This window comes from Eretmochelys imbricata, chromosome 28 (genome assembly GCF_965152235.1).
Source record: "Eretmochelys imbricata isolate rEreImb1 chromosome 28, rEreImb1.hap1, whole genome shotgun sequence".
In the NCBI taxonomy this organism is placed as follows: Eukaryota; Metazoa; Chordata; order Testudines; family Cheloniidae; genus Eretmochelys; species Eretmochelys imbricata.
This window is the reverse complement of record NC_135599.1, coordinates 2,954,972-2,978,349: the sequence shown is the minus strand read 5'-3', so window position 1 is coordinate 2,978,349 and position 23,378 is coordinate 2,954,972. Positions and strand designations below refer to the sequence as shown.

Sequence of the window (23,378 nt, the reverse complement as noted above, 5' to 3'; positions counted from 1 at the left end):
CAGTTTTGGAACCCATGACCCTTGCCTAGCGAGTGCTACTTAGTTGATGGTGAATCCCTCCATCATAGCAAAAGGCCACGTACAGTTCCAAGCACAGTTCCCATAATCAGGGTAATAACAATTTATTCTTCCTGCCCCAATAACAGAGACACTGGGGATCCCACAGCAGCCAAAGTGACCATTTGGGCAGCTATGGTCTCATTCTAGGCGTGGTGGGTGTGCCTATGCAAATGAGATTGGCCCCTGAAGTTCTTTTCCACAACTTGCCACACCTCACCACCAGATGTCAGGGTGGAGCTCATCCTGACACTGCTTACATAAACAAAGGTATAATATGAATACACATTTGCAGATCCGTGTTCTCCAGGGGCTATTGTTAGGATATAGATATTCAGGCCTGTCTGTAAAGGCTTGTATTCTAAGAATTTAGGTGTATTCTTATCACTTGGCTAGTTCTAGAGGTAGAAAAGAAAGAATCAAAATCACTGTCTGCCGGTGTAAGGGCCTTCTCTTACTGTGACAGTCTGAGGCCCTGTGCTTAGGGCTAAGGCCTTTGGCTAAGGAGCAGAGGCAGCCATAAGCTGGGAAGTGAAAGGTCACCTCCTCACATTCCAACCTAGTCACATTGAAATAAGGTGCTATTGGGCTGATAGGAATACAATCCTGTACTGATAATGCCTATCACCTCCAGAGAAAGGGAAGTGCCTAGAAGATGTAAAAGGAAACTTAGTTTGATAGCATCCTGTCTGGCAAGAATTCACTTATCAATAGCTGGGATGTGAGATCCTCATTTCAGTCTTTGTTCTATCACTGTAGTCCCTATTTCCCTATTGTTTGTCAGTATCATCTCTGTCTAGTTCTGTGATTGTTTCTGTCTGCTGTATAATTAATTTTCCTGGGTGTAAACTAATTAAGGTGGTGGGATATAATTGGTTAAATAATCATCTTATAATATGTTAGGATTGGTTAGTTAAATTTCAGGAAAATGCTTGGTTAAGGTATAGCTAAGCAGAACTCCTGGGTGGGGAAATTGGAATCATATTTAGCTAAAGGGGGAAATGGGAACAGGGACACAGGTGTAAGGCTCGGTGGTGTCAGAACTGAGAAGGGGGACACTAAGGAAGGAAACTGGAATCATGCTTGCTGGAAGTTCACCCCAATAAACATCGAATGTTTGCACCTTTGGACTTTGGGTATTGTGGCTCTCTGTTCATGTGAGAAGGACCAGGGAAGGAAGTGGGGGAAGGAATAAGCCCCCTAAGAGCTATGCTGTGCAGAAGAACAAGAACCACATCCAGTTGGGGTTCAGGAGTCTGATCAGCAAAGGCAACTTGGTGCAGGCTAAAGTCACCAGCGCCTTGGCTCCTTCACATTCAACCAGCAGCTAGGACAAGGATATGGCATGAGAAGAAGACAGTAGCTCTGAGCAGGAATATAGCCACCAAGAAGCTGGCTAAAGCTGTCAAGATCCCCAGGAAGGCCACCACGCTCATGTCTAGGAATAATCATCAGAATGCGGTGACTGCAGGGGGGACCAAAAAGGCAGAGAAAAGCCCTCAAAAGGTGTAATCTGCCAAGCCCCAGAAGGTGGTCAAGATCCCACCTAACATCAAGACTTGAGAGCCAACTTCAAAGCACCCAAAGCCAGGGCTAAGAAGGTGCACTGAGAAAGAAGTGAAGAGATTTCTATTGGGATGACTCCTGCTCCCCTAGTGGCTCTTTTATGAATCACCATGGACCACCCAGAGAGATCAAAGTCCTGCAGAACAAACAGCCCCATGGATAGTATCATGAAGTGGTGGCAGTGGGGGGAAGGGTTTCTCTTCCAGAGGGGAAGTGCTGTGTTTTGTGTAACACCTCCCAGGTGTGTGATTCACTGACAGGGCAGCTGCCTAGAGCTCCCACATGAGCTCATTCTCTTTGACCTGCTTCTCTTCTTATTTCAGAACCAGCACGAGTGGGAGTGTGGCCCAGTCACTTCACCAGCTATAGAACAGGCTCTGTCTGCATCCCATCTTTGATTAATCCCACTTTTTAATGTATTCCTATCATGATACTTTCCCAGTTCTCTGCCTCATTCAAACATTCTGGTCAGAGATTGAGTATGGGGAGGAATGGACTAGTTTGCATGACATTTGGTAAGTTGCCATAGTATGTGATTGAAAACTCTGCTGGAGGTGGGCAAGAGCCTGTTACAAACACAAAATAGCTAAGCTTTACCAAACGTACCTGTTACACATTCAAACCTTCCTGTATACACACAATAGAAATCAACAGCCTCTGGAACAACTCTGACATCATAATAAAAAAGGCTAACGAAGGATGTGCTGTCCTCATCATGACTAAGTTGGAATATGAGCAAGAGGCTGCTAGGCAGCTCTCTAACTCCACATTCTACAAGCCATTATTCTCTGATCCCACTGAGGATTACCAGAAGAAACAACACCATCTGCTCAAGAAACTCCAGGCTTATTCACCCTTTATACTGGCACAGCAGTGAAGGCCAGAAAGGAGCAGCGGTTCTCACTGGAACATGTCCACCCCCTGCTCACAGGCAATTCCCAGGCCCACCACAGCACACTATCTTGATGAGAAAGGATCCCACTCAGCTTAACCATTGCTTCTTTTCCTTCCACCCGGAACCCCGCTTCTTTTTCTGGGCTACAGGTAGCTCTCCCTGGGATGCGAAGAGGCAGGCACAGGATTCTACCTCCCAGCAGCCAACCACACTACCATGGGTTCGGCCCTCAGAAGGGATCCCAGTTGCTCACAGCCAGCCCAACCCCCGCCTCCAAAGGCGTCAATCACGCCCCCGGGTCGGCCACAAAGGAGGAGTGGTTCTCGCTGCTCCATGTGTGGCAGGGAGCCTCTCAAGCCCATCACCGCACCCCCATCTTGGCCAGAAAAGAGCACGGGAGCACACAAACTCGGACTCCGCTTTGCCTGTCTTCCTTTCACCCAGAACCGTCCTTCTTCTCCTGGACTGCAAGTAGCCATCCCTCAGAAACCAGGAGGCAGGCACAGGAGAAGAAGTCTCCCAGCAGCCAACTGCACCGCCCCTGGCTTTGGCAGAACGAACGGTGACGCTCTGCTAACCCCACTGAGGCACTTAGCTTCTGCCCTGTCTTCCTCAGCATGACTTTCCTCTTTTGCCCTATTCTTGCCTCACTCCCTCCTTTGGCAAGTCACACAAAGGAGGGCAGCCAGAAGAGCCGGTCTCCATAGGCCAAAGTCCAAGGGCAGAGGAGGCCAAGCCACAAGGCTCCAAAAGGTGACTGGCCTAGACCCTCTAGATTTCTCAGCTCACTTCACCACCCTCTGTCCTGAGGGGGTCGGGGTTACCCCAGGGACAGGCCAATGGTAGAAATAAGAGAGCCTTGCTGGAGAGCTAGAAAAAGTAAACCATCATGTTTCTGCCTGGTTTTGAACCAGGGGCCTTTTGCGTATTAGGCAAACGTGATAACCACTACACTACAGAAACTCTGTCACAGAGCCCTGCCCCTCCCTTCACATTCGATCCACTTGGCTGGCTCTCACCCTGGCACACACTGATGGACAGACCTGGAGAAAGTGGCGGCAGCCCTTCGGTAGGTCAGCTGGGAGAGCAAAGGACTGGAGCCGGCGCTCAGGAAGTCGTCTTTATGTCTCCCTTGTGACTCCAGCTTGAAGGAGAGCTTCTTTTTCTTCCCCTTGCCGAGAAAGAGCAAGAGAAAAAAGAAAGCTCAGGTGGGTCACCTGGGTGCACAAGCCCACGCTGCTTTTTCCTGCTGCAGAGCCCAAAATGAGGGACTGACGGCGGGTAAAGGCACCGCTGCACTTCCAGAAAACAGCCCACCCCTGCACACAAAGATACAAAACAACATGCCAAAGCCTGGGATTGAAGCAGGGACCTTTAAATCTTCAGTCTAATGCGCTCCTGGCTGAGCTACTTTGAGAGTTACTAGGTTTCTCTTTGGCCTGTTGTTTCTCGGTCTGGGATGTTTTTGTCAGCCATGGGACACAAAAAGGATCTCACTGTGAGTGGCCCACGAAGGGAAGATGAATTTTTGCCTGCCTTGCTCAGCTTGACTTGCTTCCTCACCCCATTCCTGCCTTAGTTCCTGGGTTACCTGGTGGCTGTAGGTGACTGGGGCCTAGCGGCACGGGGAGGAAGTTGGGCAGCTGAACCCTGCTGGCAAGAATCCTGCTGCCACTTGGCACCCCACCCTGTATTCCCGGCTTTACCTACTGGCTGCCAGGGACTTGGTGCCCAGCAGCAGAGGGGAAGGAGGTGGACAGAGCCACCCTCGCCTTGAAGCTCAGGCTCATTAAAACATATGTTCAGTCTAAGATGGCCAATGAGAGACCGACATCACTTGCTATTTTATCACTTGAAAATGCCATTGGCCAGTCTTTGGATCTCTCTAATGCTGCGCTTCAGTTCATGAGGACAAAGTCGAGAAAGTGACCTTTGAACTAAAGGACTCGGGTTAACAATCTAACACTGTTTCTGGCTGTAACGCTAGTTAAGACTGGTCCACCCTGTCTTGGTGGCCGTTCAATTTCTAGAAGTTAGTACAATTCAGTTGCTGTTAAAATTAAAATAAATTCTATATGCTTAAAGGAAATAAACTTTTGTATTTGATTATTTCTGGCATAAATAAAAACAGATGTACAGATTCTAGGCTGCAATTATCACCTTATATGACAGAGAAAATCATGCATACAAATTCTGCATCAAAATCATGAAATGAGTTGCAAATGCAATAAAAATAAAATATTCAGAAGTTTAACATGTGAGGGGGGCACCGTAGACGCTTCTTGCCTGGGGTGCCTTTTGATCTAGGGGAAGCCTGTCAGGGAGAACAGGAGTTAGTTTCACATACCTATTTTCAGGCTGTAATCTGTGGGCACCCTGCCCTGTGGGAGGGATCGCAGTAGCCCAGACTCAGGGCTGGAACAAGCCCCTGTTTTGGGGGGGGGTGCATGGTTTAGAGCAGGGGTGGCCAACCTGAGCCTGAGAAGGAGCCAGAATTTAGCAGTGTACAAGAGCCACAGTAATATGTCAGCAGCCCTGCATCAACTCCAGCCCCCCAGCTCTCACCGCCTCCCACCAACCGACTGCTCCGCCGATCAGTGTCTCCTCCTCCCTCCCCGCACTGCCTGATCAGCTGTTTCGTGGCATGCAGGAGGCTCTGGGCGGAGGGGAGAGGAGCGAGGGCACGGCAGGCTCAAGTGAGTGGGCTGAAAGGGTTGGAGTGGAGGTATGGTTTGTGGAAGAGCCAGAGGTTGAACAGTGAGCACCCCTGGCACATTGGAAAGTTGGCATCTGTAGCTCCAGCCCCGGAATCAGTACCTATAGAAGGAGCCGCATATTAACTTCTGAAGAGCCGCACGTGGCTCTGGAGACACAGGTTGGCCTCCCCTGGCTTAGAGCAATCTGATGCCTCAAACAATCTGTCTCTCCCAAAGTGTTGGATCTGAATCCCCAGAAGGCTCCTGCACTGCCTCCCCCCTTTTCACAGTCTATAGAAAGGAGCAGCATCAAGGGTTAGTGACGAGCAACAAGGTACAACATGGGTGGCAGAGGCTACAGGATCCCAGAGTGTTTGCCTGTCTGGGGCATTTTGAGTGAGATCTCAGGGATACATTGGAAGGCAGAATCCCAGGAATATATATGAAAGGAGCATAGGACCATAAGGACATAAGAACAGCCATACTGGGTCGGACCAAAGGTCCCTATAGCTCATAGTGGCCAATGTCAAGTGCTTCAGAAAGAATGAACAGAATACGTAATCATCAAGTGATCTATCCCTTGTCGCCCATTCACAGCTCCTGGCAAACAGAGAGTAGGAACACCATCCCTATCCATCTTGTCTAATACCCATTGATAGGCCTATGCTCCATGAATATATCTGGTTTATTTTTTGAACCCTGTTATAGTCTTGGCCTTCACAATATCCTTTGGCAAGGAGTTCCACATGTAGACTGTGGGTTATGTGAAAAAATACTTCTTTTTGTTTGTTTTAAACGTGCTGCCTATTAATTTCATTTGGTGGCCCCTAGTTCTTGTCTTAGGAGAGGGAGTAAATAACACTGCCTTATTTACTTACTCACACCAGTCATGATTTTATAGACCTCTACAATATCCCCCCTTAGTCTTCTTTTTTCCAAGCTAAAAAGTCCCAGTCTTATTAATCTCTCCTCATATGGCAGTTTGTCAGTGAAATCAGTAGCAATAAATATGAAATGAAGGAGTGCTTCCCCTCTGTGATGCCATGTTCGAAGTATTTTACTTTACGATGAGATAAAGCTTTAAAATATCCTGCTCTAATTTCAGGATGGGTCTGTAACCATAATCGTTCTCTGTGGGAAGTGGCCTCTAGATAATGATCTTTGGGAAGAGCTGGCTGAAGAGCCTTCCTACGAACCAGGAGATCATGGCTTGGCCTGCCAGTTCTTCCTTGCTGAACCTGGCTTGTCTGCTAGTCTCGTCTTTTTGTATCTCTTCTCATAAAACGAAAAGACCTCACAGCACAATCCTTCTAAGTGCTCGTTCAGGACGGAGAGAGCTTCCTTGTGGCGATGCCTTGGAAAATGGCAAATGCTAAATCTGAAGCTGATGAAAAGGTACCATGACTCAGAGTTGAGTTGAAGCTGCTGTGACTGAAACCCAGAGCACTAACCACTCTAGAATCACAGCAGCTTGTGGGAGAAGTGCATGTTAGAAGCCCTCTGTCAACTCAGCTGTGGCTTTCCGTGCACAGAGAGCCAGCCCGCTCAAGGTCTGCAAGTTTTGTGGGAAATAGGGAACGTCTGTACTTTGGCATTTGAAGGTGTTGTCTTGGACCATCGAGGGGAACAGTTGCAAATAGATAGTTGAGGAAGGCACCATGGCTTAGTAGGTTAAAGCACCTGTCTTGTAAACAGGAGATCCTGGGTTCAACTCCCAGTGGTGCCTTGTTGTATAGCTTTTGTCTTCTCTGCTCATGTTTTCCTCTGTCTTCCTAGGAAACAGAAGAGACCTCCCTTGGCAATGTAAGTAATTGCTTCCTAAGGAAAAGGCTTCTTTGCAGAGGAATCATAGAATCATAGAATCATAGAATATCAGGGTTGGAAGGGACCCCTGAAGGTCATCTAGTCCAACCCCCTGCTCGAAGCAGGACCAATTCCCAGTTAAATCATCCCAGCCAGGGCTTTGTCAAGCCTGACCTTAAAAACCTCTAAGGAAGGAGATTCTACCACCTCCCTAGGTAACGCATTCCAGTGTGTCACCACCCTCTTAGTGAAAAAGTTTTTCCTAATATCCAATCTAAACCTCCCCCACTGCAACTTGAGACCATTACTCCTCGTTCTGTCATCTGCTACCATTGAGAACAGTCTAGAGCCATCCTCTTTGGAACCCCCTTTCAAGTAGTTGAAAGCAGCTATCAAATCCCCCCTCATTCTTCTCTTCTGCAGGCTAAACAATCCCAGCTCCCTCAGCCTCTCCTCATAAGTCATGTGTTCTAGAACCCTAATCATCTTTGTTGCCCTTCGCTCAACTCTCTCCAATTTATCCACATCCTTCTTGCAGTGTGGGGCCCAAAAACTGGACACAGTACTCCAGATGAGGCCTCACCAATGTCGAATAGAGGGGAACGATCACGTCCCTCGATCTGCTCGCTATGCCCCTACTTATACATCCCAAAATGCCATTGGCCTTCTTGGCAACAAGGGCACACTGCTGACTCATATCCAGCTTCTCATCCACTGTGACCCCTAGGTCCTTTTCCGCAGAACTGCTGCCTAGCCATTCGGTTCCCAGTCTGTAGCGGTGCATTGGATTCTTCCGTCCTAAGTGCAGGAGCCTGCACTTATCCTTATTGAACCTCATCAGATTTCTTTTGGCCCAATCCTCCAATTTGTCTAGGTCCTTCTGTATCCTATCCCTCCCCTTCAGCGTATCTACCACTCCTCCCAGTTTAGTATCATCAGCAAATTTGCTGAGAGTGCAATCCACACCATCCTCCAGATCATTTATGAAGATATTGAACAAAACCGGCCCCAGGACCGACCCCTGGGGCACTCCACTTGATACCGCCTGCCAACTAGACATGGAGCCATTGATCACTACCCTTTGAGCCCGACAATCTAGCCAGCTTTCTACCCACCTTATAGTGCATTCATCCAGCCCATACTTCCTTAACTTGCTGACAAGAATACTGTGGGAGACCATGTCAAAAGCTTTGCTAAAGTCAAGAAACAATACATCCACTACTTTCCCTTCATCCACAGAACCAGTAATCTCATCATAGAAGGCGATTAGATTCGTCAGGCATGACCTTCCCTTGGTGAATCCATGCTGGCTGTTCCTGATCACTTTCCTCTCATGCAAGTACTTCGAGATTGATTCTTTGAGGACCTGCTCCATGATTTTTCCAGGGACTGAGGTGAGGCTGACTGGCTCACTGGCTGGCTGGCTGGCTGACTGGAGCATTGGAGAGAATCAAATCACCAGCCTGGAGTTGATGAAAAGGCTATTGGTGTTGGGAAGGAGGTTGCTTTGACTGTAATTGCTATGACACCAGAGCTAGTGTCCCACGCCCATGCAATTCACTAGGAATGTCTATGCACAGAGACCCTTCTAGAGGGTTCTCTGTAGGGCTTGCAGGAAATGGAGAATTACTGTCCTTTCACCTTTCATTTTATTGTTGATGAAAGATGGAGCAGTTACGGGAGAAGTCCCAGAGAGTGGCACCATGGCAGAGTTTGCCAATAAACCTGCTGGATAAAGAGGAAATTCAGGATCCAGCATCCAGTGCTGCCTTGCTGAACGTGCCTCCTCTTGTCACCTTTTGGTCAATCTTTTTTGTTAACGGAGAAACCCGCCTTTGACTAGCCATACACATGCTTGCAAAAGGAACAGGTCTTTTTGCTGACAAGTGTTGAAAGGAGGCATCGGATGAACATGGAAACAAGGTAAAGGTTGCTGTAACTCATCTTGCAGGCATGGCTGTTGAATCTGGGCTGCCTCTTACAATACTGTGCTAGTGACAAGTAGCAAAACCGTTCCAGAGAACACATGAACGAGTATGAACTGTTTAAATCCAAGGCGAGAGTCAGAATGGGGATAACACCCGAGCATTCTCGTCAGAGGTTCAGAGCCCTAAGGTGGAAACCAGACATCTCATTTACCCGACATGCCTACCACACTGTGAAACATTGGGATGCCTGGATATCAGGAGCAAGTGTTGAATCTCCAGTAGATGTGCCCTTCCTAATGCAAATGGAACAATTCTTAGAGGATGTTCCTGAGGAAATAGAAAGATACATGCTAGATGGGAAGCCCAAAACCGTAATCGAGGCAGGAGAGATTGGAGCCAGATGGGTGGAGGTGGCAGAGAAGAAGAAAACTGGGCGCAGTTGGAGCGGAGACCAGAAGGGACAACCCCAGACCCCACCCTATTACCCGGGGCCGCCCAAAGCCCCACCTACCTCCCAAAGAACCCTCCAGACCCCTTATCGTCCCACCACCCCGTTCTCCAGCAACCCTCCTCGCCCCAGTGACCCATCAGCTGCACGATGTTTTAAATGTAATGAGCTGGGGCATGTAAAGGCCACCTGCCCCAAGAACCCCAACAGATTACAGTTCATTGCACCGGAATCACACCAGAGGTCCGCAGGCCCAGATACTTCCCAGATACCCTTGGAGCGGAGGGAAACTGTGAGTGTGGGCGGGAAGAAGGTCACCGCATGGAGGGACACTGCAGCACAAGTGTCAGCTATCCATGCTTCCTTAGTGGACCCCAATTTAATCAACCCAGAGATCCAAGTGACGGACCCTTCAAGTCCAACTCTTTCAATTTGCCTACAGCCAAGTTGCCTGTCCAGTACAAGGGCTGGTCAGAAAAGTGGACTTTTGCAGTCTATGATGATTATCCCATCCCCATGCTGTTGGGGGAAGACTTGGCCAATCATGTGAAGCAGGCCAAGAGGGTGGGAACGGTCACCCGCAGCCAGGCTAAACAAGCCGTGAGGCCTAGCTCTGTTCTGGAAACTTCTATCAGGACCCGGTCAGAGGTGATGGACCCAGACCCCAGGCCAATGTCTGCAACAGCAGTAGTGGATCCAGTCCCAGAGACCAAGACGGAACCAGTCCCAGAACTGGAACCAGCCGAACAACCAACACCAGACCCATTGTCAGCACTGAATCCAGTACTTGCAACCTCAACACCAGAGGGCCCCACCGACCCTGAACTGGCAGCAGCTGATAACCCGACACAAGAGGCTCAGCCAGAGCCTGAATCCCAACATAGTGAACCAGCGGAGAGCGGTTCACAGTCAACAGAAACAGCCCCATCCCCTATATCGCTTCCAGAGGGACCAAGCCTAGGTCCACAATTCAATGAGGAACTGATGTCTCCAGCATCAAGGGAACAGTTCCAGACCGAACAGGAAGCAGATGAAAGCCTCCAGAGAGCTTGGACGGCGGCACGGAGCAACCCACCGCCTCTCAGCTCTTCTAATCGATCCAGGTTTGTTGTAGAAAGAGGACTTTTATTAAAGGAAACTCTTTCTGGTGGACACCAGGAAGACTGGCATCCTCAGAGACAGTTGGTAGTTCCAACTAAATACCGGGCCAAGCTCTTGAGCTTAGCCCACGATCACCCTAGTGGCCATGGTAGGGTGAACAGGACCAAAGACCATTTGGGGGGGTCATTCCACTGGGAGGGAATGGGCAAGGATGTTTCTACCTATGTCCAGTCTTGTGAGGTGTGCCAAAGAGTGGGAAAACCCCAAGACCAGGTCAAAGCCCCTCTCCAGCCACTCCCCATCATTGAAGTTCCATTTCAGCAAGTACCTGTGGATATTCTGGGTCCTTTTCCAAAAAGACATCCAGAGGAAAGCAGTACATACTGACTTTCATGGATTTTGCCACCCGATGGCCGGAAGCAGTAGCTCTAAGCAACACCAGGGCTAAAAGTATGTGCAAGGCACTAGCAGACATTTTTGCAAGGGTAGGTTGGCCCTCCGACATCCTCACAGATGCAGGGACTACTTTCCTGGCAGGAACTATGGAAAACCTTTGGGAAGCTCATGGGGTAAATCACTTGGTTGCCACTCCTTACCACCATTGAACAAATGGCTTGGTGGAGAAGTTTAATGGAACTTTGGGGGCCATGATACGTAAATTCGTAAATGAGCACTCCAATGATTGGGACCTAGTGTTGCAGCAGTTGCTCTTTGCCTACAGAGCTGTACCACACCCCAGTTTAGGGTTTTCCCCATTTGAACTTGTATATGGCCGTGAGGTTAAGGGGCCATTGCAGTTGGTGAAGCAGCAATGGGAGGGATTTACACCTTCTCCAGGAACTAACATTCTGGACTTTGTAACCAACTTACAAAACACCCTCCGAACCTCTTTAGCCCTTGCTAAAGAAAACCTACAGGATGCTCAAAAAGAGCAAAACGCCTGGTATGATAAACATGCCAGAGAGCGTTCCTTCAAAGTAGGGGACCAGGTCATGGTCTTAAAGGCGCTCCAGGCCCATAAAATGGAAGCATCGTGGGAAGGGCCATTCATGGTCCAGGAGCGCCTGGGAGCTGTTAATTATCTCATAGCATTCCCCACCTCCAACCGAAAGCCTAAGGTGTACCATATTAATTCTCTAAAGCCCTTTTCTTCCAGAGAATTAAAGGTTTGTCAGTTTACAGCCCAGGGAGGAGACGAAGCTGAGTGGCAGGAAGGTGTCTACTACGAAGGGAAATGTGGTGGTGTGTGGAAGAGGTGAACCTCTCCATGACCCTTGGGCGTATGCAGCGACAGCAGATCCAGGAGCTGTGCACTAGCTATGCGCCAACATTCTCAGCCACCCCAGGACTGACTGAACGGGCATACCACTCCATTGACACAGGTAATGCTCACCCAATTAGGGACCAACCTTACCAGGTGTCTCCTCAAGCTAAAACTGCTATAGAATGGGAGATCCAGGATATGTTACAGATGGGTGTAATCCGCCCCTCTGAAAGTGCCTGGGTATCTCCAGTGGTTCTAGATCCCAAACCAGATGGGGAAATACGTTTTTGCGTGGACTACCGTCAGCTTAATGCTGTAACTCGCCCAGACAACTATCCATGCCACGCACAGATGAACTATTAGAGAAACTGGGACGGGCCCAGTCATAGAATCATAGAATCATAGAATCATAGAATATCAGGGTTGGAAGGGACCCCTGAAGGTCATCTAGTCCAACCCCCTGCTCAAAGCAGGACCAATCCCCAGTTAAATCATCACAGCCAGGGCTTTGTCAAGCCTGACCTTAAAAACTTCCAAGGAAGGAGATTCCAGCACCTCCCTAGGCAACGCATTCCAGTGTTTCACCACCCTCTTAGTGAAAAAGTGTTTCCTAATATCCAATCTAAACCTCCCCCACTGCAACTTGAGACCATTACTCCTCGTTCTGTCATCTGCTACCATTGAGAACAGTCTAGAGCCATCCTCTTTGGAACCCCCTTTCAGGTAGTTGAAAGCAGCTATCAAATCCCCCCTCATTCTTCTCTTCTGCAGGCTAAACAATCCCAGCTCCCTCACCTCTCCTCATAAGTCATGTGTTCTAGACCCCTAATCGTTTTTGTTGCCCTTCGCTGGACTCTCTCCAATTTATCCACATCCTTCTTGTAGTGTGGGGCCCAAAACTGGACACAGTACTCCAGATGAGGCCTCACCAACGTCGAATAGAGGGGGACGATCATGTCCCTCGATCTGCTCGCTATGCCCCTACTTATACATCCCAAAATGCCATTGGCCTTCTTGGCAACAAGGGCACACTGCTGACTCATATCCAGCTTCTCGTCCACTGTCACCCCTAGGTCCTTTTCCGCAGAACTGCTGCCTAGCCATTCGGTCCCTAGTCTGTAGCGGTGCATTGGACTCTTCCGTCCTAAGTGCAGGACCCTGCACTTATCCTTATTGAACCTCATCAGATTTCTTTTGGCCCAATCCTCCAATTTGTCTAGGTCCTTCTGTATCCTATCCCTCCCCTCCAGCGTATCTACCACTCCTCCCAGTTTAGTATCGTCCGCAAATTTGCTGAGAGTGCAATCCACACCATCCTCCAGATCATTTATGAAGATATTGAACAAAACCGGCCCCAGAACCGACCCCTGGGGCACTCCACTTGACACCGGCTGCCAACTAGACATGGAGCCATTGATCACTACCCGTTGAGCCCGACAATCTAGCCAGCTTTCTACCCACCTTATAGTGCAATCATCCAGCCCATACTTCCTTAGCTTGCTGACAAGAATACTGTGGGAGACCATGTCAAAAGCTTTGCTAAAGTCAAGAAACAATACATCCACTGCTTTCCCTTCATCCGCAGAACCAGTAATCTCATCATAAAAGGCGATTAGATTAGTCAGGCATGACCTTCCCTTGGTGAATCCATGCTGGCTGCTCCTGATCACTTTCCTCTCATGCAAGTACTTCAATATTGATGCTTTGAGGACCTGCTCCATGATTTTTCCAGGGACTGAGGTGAGGCTGACGGGCCTGTAGTTCCCAGGATCCTCCTTCTTCCCTTTTTTAAAGATTGGCACTACATTAGCCTTTTTCCAGTCATCCGGGACTTCCCCGGTTCGCCACGAGTTTTCAAAGATAATGGCCAATGGCTCTGCAATCACAGCCGCCAATTCCTTCAGCACTCTCGGATGCAACTTGTCCGGCCCCATGGACTTGTGCACGTCCAGCTTTTCTAAATAGTCCCTAACCACCTCTATCTCCACAGAGGGCTGGCCATCTCTTCCCCATTTTGTGATGCCCAGCGCAGCAGTCTGGGAGCTGACCTTGTTAGTGAAAACAGAGGCAAAGAAAGCATTGAGTACATTAGCTTTTTCCACATCCTCTGTCACTAGGTTGCCTCCCTCATTCAGTAAGGGGCCCACACTTTCCTTGGCTTTCTTCTTTTGCCAACATACCTGAAGAAACCCTTCTTGTACTCTTGACATCTCTTGCTAGCTGCAGCTCCAGGTGCGATTTGGCCCTCCTGATTTCATTCCTACATGCCCGAGCAATATTTTTATACTCTTCCCTGGTCATATGTCCAACCTTCCACTTCTTGTAAGCTTCTTTTTTATGTTTAAGATCCGCTAGGATTTCACCATTAAGCCAAGCTGGTCCCCTGCCATATTTACTATTCTTTCGACTCATTGGGATGGTTTGTCCCTGTAACCTCAACAGGAATTCTTTGAAATACAGCCAGCTCTCCTGGACTTCTTTCCCCTTCAAGTTAGTCCCCCAGGGGATCCTGGCCATCCGATCCCTGAGGGAGTCGAAGTCTGCTTTCCTGAAGTCCAGGTTCCGTATCCTGCTGCTTACCTTTCTTCCCTGCGTCAGGATCCTGAACTCAACCAACTCATGGTCACTGCCTCCCAGATTCCCATCCACTTTTGCTTCCCCCACTAATTCTACCCAGTTTGTGAGCAGCAGGTCAAGAAAAGCGGCCCCCCTAGTTGTCTCCTCTGGCACTTGCGCCAGGAAATTGTCCCCTACGCTTTCCAAAAACTTCCTGGATTGTCTATGCACCGCAGTATTGCTCTCCCAGCAGATATCAGGAAAATTAAAGTCACCCATGAGAATCAGGGCATGCGATCTAGTAGCTTCCGTGAGCTGCCAGAATAAAGCCTCATCTACCTCATCCCCCTGGTCCGGTGGTCTATAGCAGACTCCCACCACTACATCACTCTTGTTGCACACACTTCTAAACTTAATCCAGAGACACTCAGGTTTTTCTAGTTTCGTACCGGAGCTCTGAGCAATCCTACTGCTCCCTTACATACAGTGCTACTCCCCCACCTTTTCTTCCTCAACAATTTATAACCATCCATGACAGTACTCCAGTCATGTGAGTTATCCCACCAAGTCTCTGTGATTCCAATCACATCATAGTTCCTTGACATCACCAGGACCTCCAGTTCTCCCTGCTTGTTTCCAAGGCTTTGTGCATTCGTATATAAGCACTTGAGATAACCTGTTGATCGCCCCTCATTCCCAGTATAAGGCAGGAGCCCTCCCCTCACAGACATTTCTGCCTGTGCTTCCTCCCGGTATCCCGCTTTTCCTCTTACCTCAGGGCTTTGGTCTCCTTCCCCTGGTGAACCTAGTTTAAAGCCCTCCTCACTAGGTTAGCCAGCCTGCTGGCAAAGATGCTCTTCCCTCTCTTCGTAAGATGGAGCCCGTCTCTGCCCAGCACTCCTCCTTCATGGAACACCATCCCATGGTCAAAGAATCCAAAGCCTTCTCTCCGACACCACCTGCGTAGCCAATCGTTGACTTCCACGATTCGACGGTCCCTACCCAGGCCTTTTCCTTCCACGGGGAGGATGGACGAGAACACCACTTGCACCTCAAACTCCTTTATCCTTCTTCCCAGAGCCACGTAGTCCGCAGTGATCCACTCAAGGTCATTCTTGGCAGTATCATTGGTGCCCACGTGGAGAAGCAGGAAGGGGTAGCGATCCGAGGGCTTGATGAGTCTCAGCAGTCTCTCCGTCACATCGCGAATCTTAGCCCCCGGCAAGCAGCAGACTTCTCGGTTTTCCCGGTCAGGGCGGCAGATAGATGACTCAGTCCCCCGGAGAAGAGAGTCCCCGACCACCACCACCCGCCTTCTCCTCTTGGGAGTGGTGGTCGTGGAACCCCCAACCTCAGGACATCGCATCTCATGCCTTCCAACCAGCCGAGTCTCCTTCTGCTTTCTCGCCCCAGACATATCATCTGGTCCATTCTCTGCAACGGTACCTGCAGAGAGAACATGAAAGCGGTTAGTTACCTGTGTCTGTGTTACTGGAACCCGGACATTCCGCTTACCTCTTCTGGAGGTCACATGTTGCCAAGCTTCTTCACTGGCCTCTTGGCTCCTCTGTGCAACCTGCTCTATATCTTTAGAGCTTTGTGCCCCTAGAAGCCTATCCTGAGTTTTGTCCAGAAAATCCTCAGTTTCTCGTATGCAACGCAGGGTCGTTATCTGTTGCTCCAGACCTTCAATCTTCTCTTCCAATATGGAGACCAGCTTGCACTTTGTACAGACAAAGTCGCTTCTGTCCTGTGGAAGAAAGACAAACATGGCACATCCAGTGCAGGTCACAACAGCTGAACCCCCCCTTCCATATCACCTTCCTACTACAAGCTTCCTCAGAGCAGTTTGCAAGACGTAAGCCTCACTGGGCTCACTCCAGGCGAACTCCCAGGCAAACTCCTGCTGTGAGCTGCTCTGCTGTCCCCCGCTGCTGAGCTGGTTCGCCGCCGCTCAGATGGTTCGCGAAGCTCTGGCTATTTTTAAACAGCCAGGCTTCCCTGACGCAAACAAACAGACACCCTAATGCCCGCCCCCTGCAGGCTAGCAGCCAATCAGACACTCACTCAGGCTCTCACACTGCCCTCCTAGCAAACACACGCTCGGATACTTCCTCAGCAAGCAAACAAACACACACTCGGATACTTACTAGTCCCAGGCAAACTCCTGCTGTGAGGTGCTCTGCTGTCCCCCGCTGCTCAGCTGGTTCGCCACCGCTCATCTCTACCCAGTTCATCTCTACCTTGGATTTAACCAAGGGGTACTGGCAGGTACCGCTAGATGAATCTGCCAAGGAAAGGTCAGCCTTCACCACACATCTCGGGCTGTATGAATTTAATGTACTTCCTTTCGGGCTGCGAAATGCACCCGCCACTTTCCAAAGACTTGTAGATGGTCTCCTAGCGGGATTAGGAGAATATGCAGTCGCCTACCTTGACGACATGGCCATATTTTCGGATTCCTGGGCAGACCACCTGGAACATCTACAAAAAGTCCTTGAGCGCATAAGGGAGTCAGGACTAACTGTTAAGGCTAAGAAGTGTCAAATAGGCCTAAACAGAGTGACTTACCTTGGACAACAGGTGGGTCAAGGAACTATCAGCCCCCTACAGGCCAAAGTGGATGCTATCCAAAAGTGGCCTGTCCCAAAGTCAAAGAAACAGGGTCAATCCTTCTTAGGCTTGGCCGGTTATTACAGACGATTTGTACCGCACTACAGCCAAATTGCCGCCCCACTGACAGACCTAACCAAAAAGAAACAGCCAAATGCTGTTCAGTGGACCGAAAAGTGTCAGAAGGCCTCTAACAAGCTTAAAGCGACACTCATGTCTGACCCTGTACTAAGGGCCCCAGACTTTGACAAACCGTTCCTAGTAACCACAGATGCGTCCGAGCGTGGTGTGGGAGCAGTTTTAATGCAGAAAGGACCTGATCAAGAATTCCACACTGTAGTGTTCCTCAGCAAAAAACTGTCTGAGAGGGAAAGCAACTGGTCAGTCACTGAAAAAGAATGTTACGCCATTGTCTACGCTCTGGAAAAGCTACGCCCATATGTTTGGGGATGGCGTTTCCAGCTGCAAACCGACCATGCTGCACTGAAGTGGCTTCCCATCGTCAAGGAAAGTAACAAAAAACTTCTTCGGTGGAGTTTAGCTCTCCAAGATTTTGATTTCGACATCCAACACATCTCAGGAGCTTCTAACAAAGTGGCTGATGCACTCTCCCGTGAAAGGTTTCAGAGTAACAGCCGTGTTAGTCTGTATTCCCTTAGAGACTAACCAATTTATTTGAGCATGAGCTTTCGTGAGCTACAGCTCACTACATCGGATGCATACCGTGGAAACTGCAGTAGACATTATATACACACAGAGATCATGAAACAATACCTCCTCCCACCCCACTGTCCTGCTGGTAATAGCTTATCGAAAGTGATCGTCAAGTTGGGCCTTTTCCAGCACAAATTCAAGTTTTCTCACCCTCCACCCCCCCCCCACACAAACTCACTCTCCTGCTGGTAATAGCCCATTCAAAGGGACAAATCTCTACACAGTGTGCATGATAATCAAGGTGGGACATTTCCTGCACAAATCCAGGTTCTCTCACCCCCTCACCCCCCTCCAAAAAACACAGACACAAACTCACTCTTCTGCTGGTAATAGCTCATCCAAAGTGACCACTCTCCCTACAATGTGCATGATAATCAAGGTGGGCCATTTCCAGCACAAATCCAGGTTTTCTCACCCCCCCACCCCCATACACACACAAACTCACTCTTCTGCTGGTAATAGCTCATCCAAAGTGACCACTCTCCCTACAATGTGCATGGTAATCAAGGTGGGCCATGTCCAGCACAAATCCAGGCTTTCTCACCCCCGCCCCCTTTTTTTTCCCGGGGACACACACACACACAAACTCACTCTCCTGCTGGTAATAGCTCATCCAAACTGACCACTCTCCAAGTTTAAATCCAAGTTTAACCAGAACGTCTGGGGGTGGGGGGCTAGGAAAAAACAAGGGGAAATAGGATACCTTGCATAATGACTTAGCCACTCCCAGTCTCTATTTAAGCCTAAATTAATAATATCCAATTTGCAAATGAATTCCAATTCAGCTTGGAATTAAACTTGGAGAGTGGTCAGTTTGGATGAGCTATTGCCAGCAGGAGAGTGAGTTTGTGTGTGTGTGTGGTGGTGGGGGGGATGGAGGGTGAGAAAACCTGAATTTGTGCTGGAAATGGCTCAACTTCATGATCACTTTCGATAAGCTATTACCAGCAGGACAGTGGGGTGGGAGGAGGTATTGTTTCATGATCTCTGTGTGTATATAATGTCTACTGCAGTTTCCACGGTATGCATCCGATGAAGTGAGCTGTAGCTCCCGAAAGCTCATGCTCAAATAAATTGGTTAGTCTCTAAGATGCCACAAGTACTCCTTTTCTTCTCCCGTGAAAGTTTCCCAGAATCAACTGGTTAAAATCGTCCTTGAGATGTGGAAAATATTGTTAGTCTTTATGTATTTGGTAGTATATTTAGAGATGCATGTGTCTTATTAACTCTGTTTTTCCTAGAGCTCCAGGAAGAAATCCCAGCCAGTGTTTCACCCTAGCTGAGATTTGGGGGGCTTGTCATAAATATAAAGGGAAGGGTAAACCCCTTTGAAATCCCTCCTGGCCAGGGGAAAGCTCCTCTCACCTGTAAAGGGTTAAGAAGCTAAAGGTAACCTCGCTGGCACCTGACCAAAATGACCAATGAGGAGACAAGATACTTTCAAAAGCTGGGAGGAGGGAGAGAAACAAAGGGTCTGTGTGTCTGTCTATATGCTGCTTTTGTCGGGGATAGACCAGGAATGGAGTCTTAGAACTTTTAGTAAGTAATCTAGCTAGGTATGTGTTAGATTATGATTTCTTTAAATGGCTGAGAAAAGAATTGTGCTGAATAGAATAACTATTGCTGTCTGTGTATCTTTTTTGTAACTTAAGGTTTTGCCTAGAGGGGTTCTCTATGTTTTTGAATCTAATTACCCTGTAAGATATCCACCATCCTGATTTTACAGGGGGGATTTCTTTATTTCTATTTACTTCTATTTTTATTAAAAGTCTTCTTGTAAGAAAACTGAATGCTTTTTCATTGTTCTCAGATCCAAGGGTTTGGGTCTGTGGTCACCTATGCAAATTGTTGAGGCTTTTTATCCAACATTTCCCAGGAAAGGGGCGGTGCAAGTGCTGAGAGGATTGTTCATTGTTCTTAAGATCCAAGGGTCTGGGTCTGTAGTCACTTAGGCAAATTGGTGAGGCTTTTTACCAAGCCTTGTCCAGGAAGTGGGGTGCAAGGTTTTGGGAAGTATTTTGGGTGGAAAGACGCATCCAAACAGCTCTTCCCCAGTAACCAGTATTAGTTTGGTGGTGGTAGCGGCCAATCCAAGGACAAAGGGTGGAATATTTTGTACCTTGGGGAAGTTTTGACCTAAACTGGTAAAGATAAACTTAGGAGGTTTTTCATGCAGGTCCCCACATCTGTACCTCAGAGTTCAGAGTGGTGGAGGAACCTTGACAGCTGGTTTCCCCACGTCAGTTCCATCAGCTCTTCTAGTTTTGCCCTGGGTTGTCTCATGCCTCGGTGGGAAGTAAAGGGAATCATCCTTTGCTGCCCTTGGCTCTAGGCTGATTTTTCCTGGGAGGGGACGTGGAACTGATTTGTTTGCTGTTGAGAAGGGAGCCAGGCCAGTTCTGAGGGAATGAGAACTCCCAGCATCTTCCCAGCCCAAGCCAGGCTGCTGCCCTGTCCCAGCCTCTGTTCCCCTGGGGGCCCCGTATATCTGACTCGAGAGCATGCGGGGAGCAGCAGCTCACACAGAGGACAGTCTGGGCTGGGAAAGAGCTAGGACCATAGCACCAGAGGTTCCCTGTTCAGCAGAAAACAATCAGTCCCCGTCCCCACCCCAGGACAGCAGCCTGGAGCTAAGGGCAGTGCCAAGTGGGGGTTTCGCTTTTTTCTCTTTCTGGGGTGAGCAGGCACCTGGGGGCGTTTCTAGCAGAGCAGTTGGAACTGAATTGGGGAACCAGCTTTTAATAACGGGCAGCTCAGGTTCAGACTAATTTTGTTACAATTTTCTTTATAACGTAAAAAAACCGAAAGTAAACAGACAACAATTTTTGGAACTCTTCTCTGCTAGTGTTCCCTGCCATAGAACGAAACGGCTTTGTGACTTTTCATGATGTGGGAGTCAGGTTGCCTCACTGTTCAGAATCAATCTGCACAGAAGAAGCCTTTTGTGTTTCATTTCTTGTGTTTCATTTCATTTCTGCTGCCATCGTGTGGCAATTTCCTTCCCCTCCTTTCTGTCCAAAGCACAGAGCTCAGTTCCTCCAGGGAGAGAGGGACATCTTTCTTCTTTCCTTCCTAAACAGCCCCTTTCCTTGGATTACCCTTTGCTGGGATCTGGATGGGGAACAGCCGTTTCTGAGGATTCATCTAACACCATATTTGGTGCCGATATATAGATTTTACAGCCAGACTAGATCGCTATGTACATCTGCTCTGACAAAGGAGCTCTGCGTTTCTGGTCTAAATGGAATTATTTGGCCATTAATTCTATCGGGATGAAGGGGTTCTAGTTACCTGTGCCCTGTACCGCTGGGGCAACACTGGAGAGATTCGAGGGCGTGGAGCTGGGGAGCAGTGTGTGCTCCAAGCAAAGTTGTTGCTGTCCCCTGGTAACAGAGGGCAGGTGTGGTGATTTTGTAAGCCGTGGTGTTTGTATATATATAAAGTTCAAACGCATCCCTTGTCCGGGCTATCCAAGTAGCTCTTTGTTGAGTGTGTAGCTCAGTGATTGAACATTTGCCTGCCTGGCAATGGGTTCCTCCTTCAAATCCCAGTGCTTCTGTTTATAAACTTTGTTGAATGAAAATCGATTTCCTTACCCCTCTCCAGTATGATCAGGAATGATGCTTGTAATAAATGTAAAAACTGAGCATTTTACTAGGCAAATGTATAAAAACCTAGCAAACCTGTCCATCAGCTGAAATCCGTTCCAGTCCTCGGCATCTCTGAGAGGGACACTGTATTTGAGGCATGTGGGACACCTCTGTGATGATGATCGGTTGAAAGATGCTGGATTCAATGAAAGATGAGACCATAGGAGGGGAAGGTGAATGGAAGCACCACACAGGGTCATAACACTCAGACATGGGGCTTCACTGTCACTACCCCTGTGTGTTCCATCATTTATATCCTAGAGAATCACACCCTCCCCATCCCCACACACTGTCACACAAAATCTTTTCTCCTTGAGCCCAATCCAGCCCCAATGATTAGGGGAGTGGAACACATGACTTATGAGGAGAGGCTGAGGAAAGTGGGGATGTTTAGTCTGCGGAAGAGAAGAATGAGGGGGGATTTGATAGCTGCTTTCAACTACCTGAAAGGGGGTTCCAAAGAGGATGGATCTAGACTGTTCTCAGTGGTAGCAGATGACAGAACAAGGAGTAATGGTCTCAAGTTCAGTGTGGGAGGTTTAGGTTGGATATTAGGAAAAACTTTTTCACCAGGAGGGTGGGGAAAAACTGGAATGCGTTACCTAGGGAGGTGGTGGAATCTCCTTCCTTAGAAGTTTTTAAGGTCAGGCTTGACAATGCCCTGGCTGGGATGATTTAGTTGGTGATCGGTCCTGCTTTGAGCAGGGGGTTGGACTAGATGACCTCCTGAGGTCCCTTCCAACTCTGATATTCTATGATTCTATGATTCAACCCTACTGTAAGGGGACTGTTGCCCCCTTACTAACATTCAGTGGGCGTGTTTTAGTTGCTAGCTCCCAGTACTCAAAGGGGAAGGGTAGATGGTAAATCAGGACACTGAGACTGACAGTCCCCAGGAACAATGGGGAGAGGCCAGTGCTCCAGGTCAGCATGAGTGACAGGGCAGGCAGGCTAATCAGGGAGTCAGGAGGCAGGGAGGTCCCATCCTTTATGTGAGCTGGAATTGCCTGGGTCAGACAGAGTGGGGCCGAGCTAAGGAGAAAGCAGGGGCCAAAGCTTCGGTGGGGAGCAGAGCTGGGCCAGATCCAGAGGGACCAGAAAAGCAGCCCAGAGAGAGCAGACCCTGTCCTGGGAGCAGAGCTGCAGCCCCAAAGCCAGAGGCACAGCCCAGAGAGAGGAGACCCTGTTGTGATGAAGTGGGACTGTTCTTAATGTTTCCTCTGAATATTGTGGGTGTGCCTCAGTTTCCCCTATGCGATTCTTAAGTCTCTAGGTGGGGGGTAAGGGTGTATGATCATTACAGAGCCCTAGAGGGCAGGTGTGTGCAGGGATCAGGACACAGAGAATGGCCGACACCCTGTTTCCTGGCAACTGATGGCCTGACCCTTCCCCCCTGCAAGGTGTAAGCTGTGTGATCTTTGTGTCCTGAAGATAGGCTGCTCACAGGAAGGCGACTGCCCTAGAGTCCTGACTGGCTTCATGGGGAGCAGTTCCAGAGCATCGCCCAGGGACTCCGTGACAACCGGTGGCAGCTGTGGCATGTACTGCCCCCCATGGATGGCACATTCTGCATTAAGTGACTGGGGAGCAGTAAAACGAAGGGGGATTGACGAGGACCAGGCGTGCTGAAGGCTCAGAGAGGAGCGGTTTCGGGGGGTAGTTACCCCCTGGGAGTGTGTGACCAGCGAGAAGGACTCTGCAGTAATGGGGTCCCCCTGGGGACTGTGGTGAGCAGTCTCAGGGGTGGAGGAGCCTGCGGCTTGGCTCTGGGAGAGAGAAGGACTTTTCTAGTAACAGGGTTCCCCTGGGGATTGCAGCGAACGCTGGGACCGGAGGAGTCTGCAGGTCGACCCTGGCAAAGAGGTGGTGACCTCGAGAAGGGCTGGCACACTAGGGGTTCTCTCTGGAAACCGTGGGGAGCTGAGAGCACACAGGCCTGTGAGTCCACAACAACTTGGGAAGAGCGGAGTGACGGCCTATCACCATCTCCTTAAGAAGGACATTGTAACCAGGTGCAGAAAGAGAGGGTTGAGCATTGGAAAGTTCACCAAGGCACAGTTAATTGTGCAGCTGGAGGATGATGATCC

General features: G+C 49.0%; 2 non-coding genes across 2 annotated transcripts; one reads left to right on the top strand and one right to left on the bottom strand.

The window, feature by feature from the left end:
- Positions 1–3,408: 3,408 nt before the first annotated feature.
- TRNAI-AAU (transfer RNA isoleucine (anticodon AAU)) lies at positions 3,409–3,481 on the bottom strand. Its single transcript has one exon. It is a non-coding gene; the product is annotated as a tRNA-Ile (tRNA).
- A 3,385-nt stretch (positions 3,482–6,866) lies between these two features.
- Positions 6,867–6,940, top strand: TRNAT-UGU (transfer RNA threonine (anticodon UGU)). Its single transcript has one exon. It is a non-coding gene; the product is annotated as a tRNA-Thr (tRNA).
- The last annotated feature ends 16,438 nt before the right edge of the window (positions 6,941–23,378 follow it).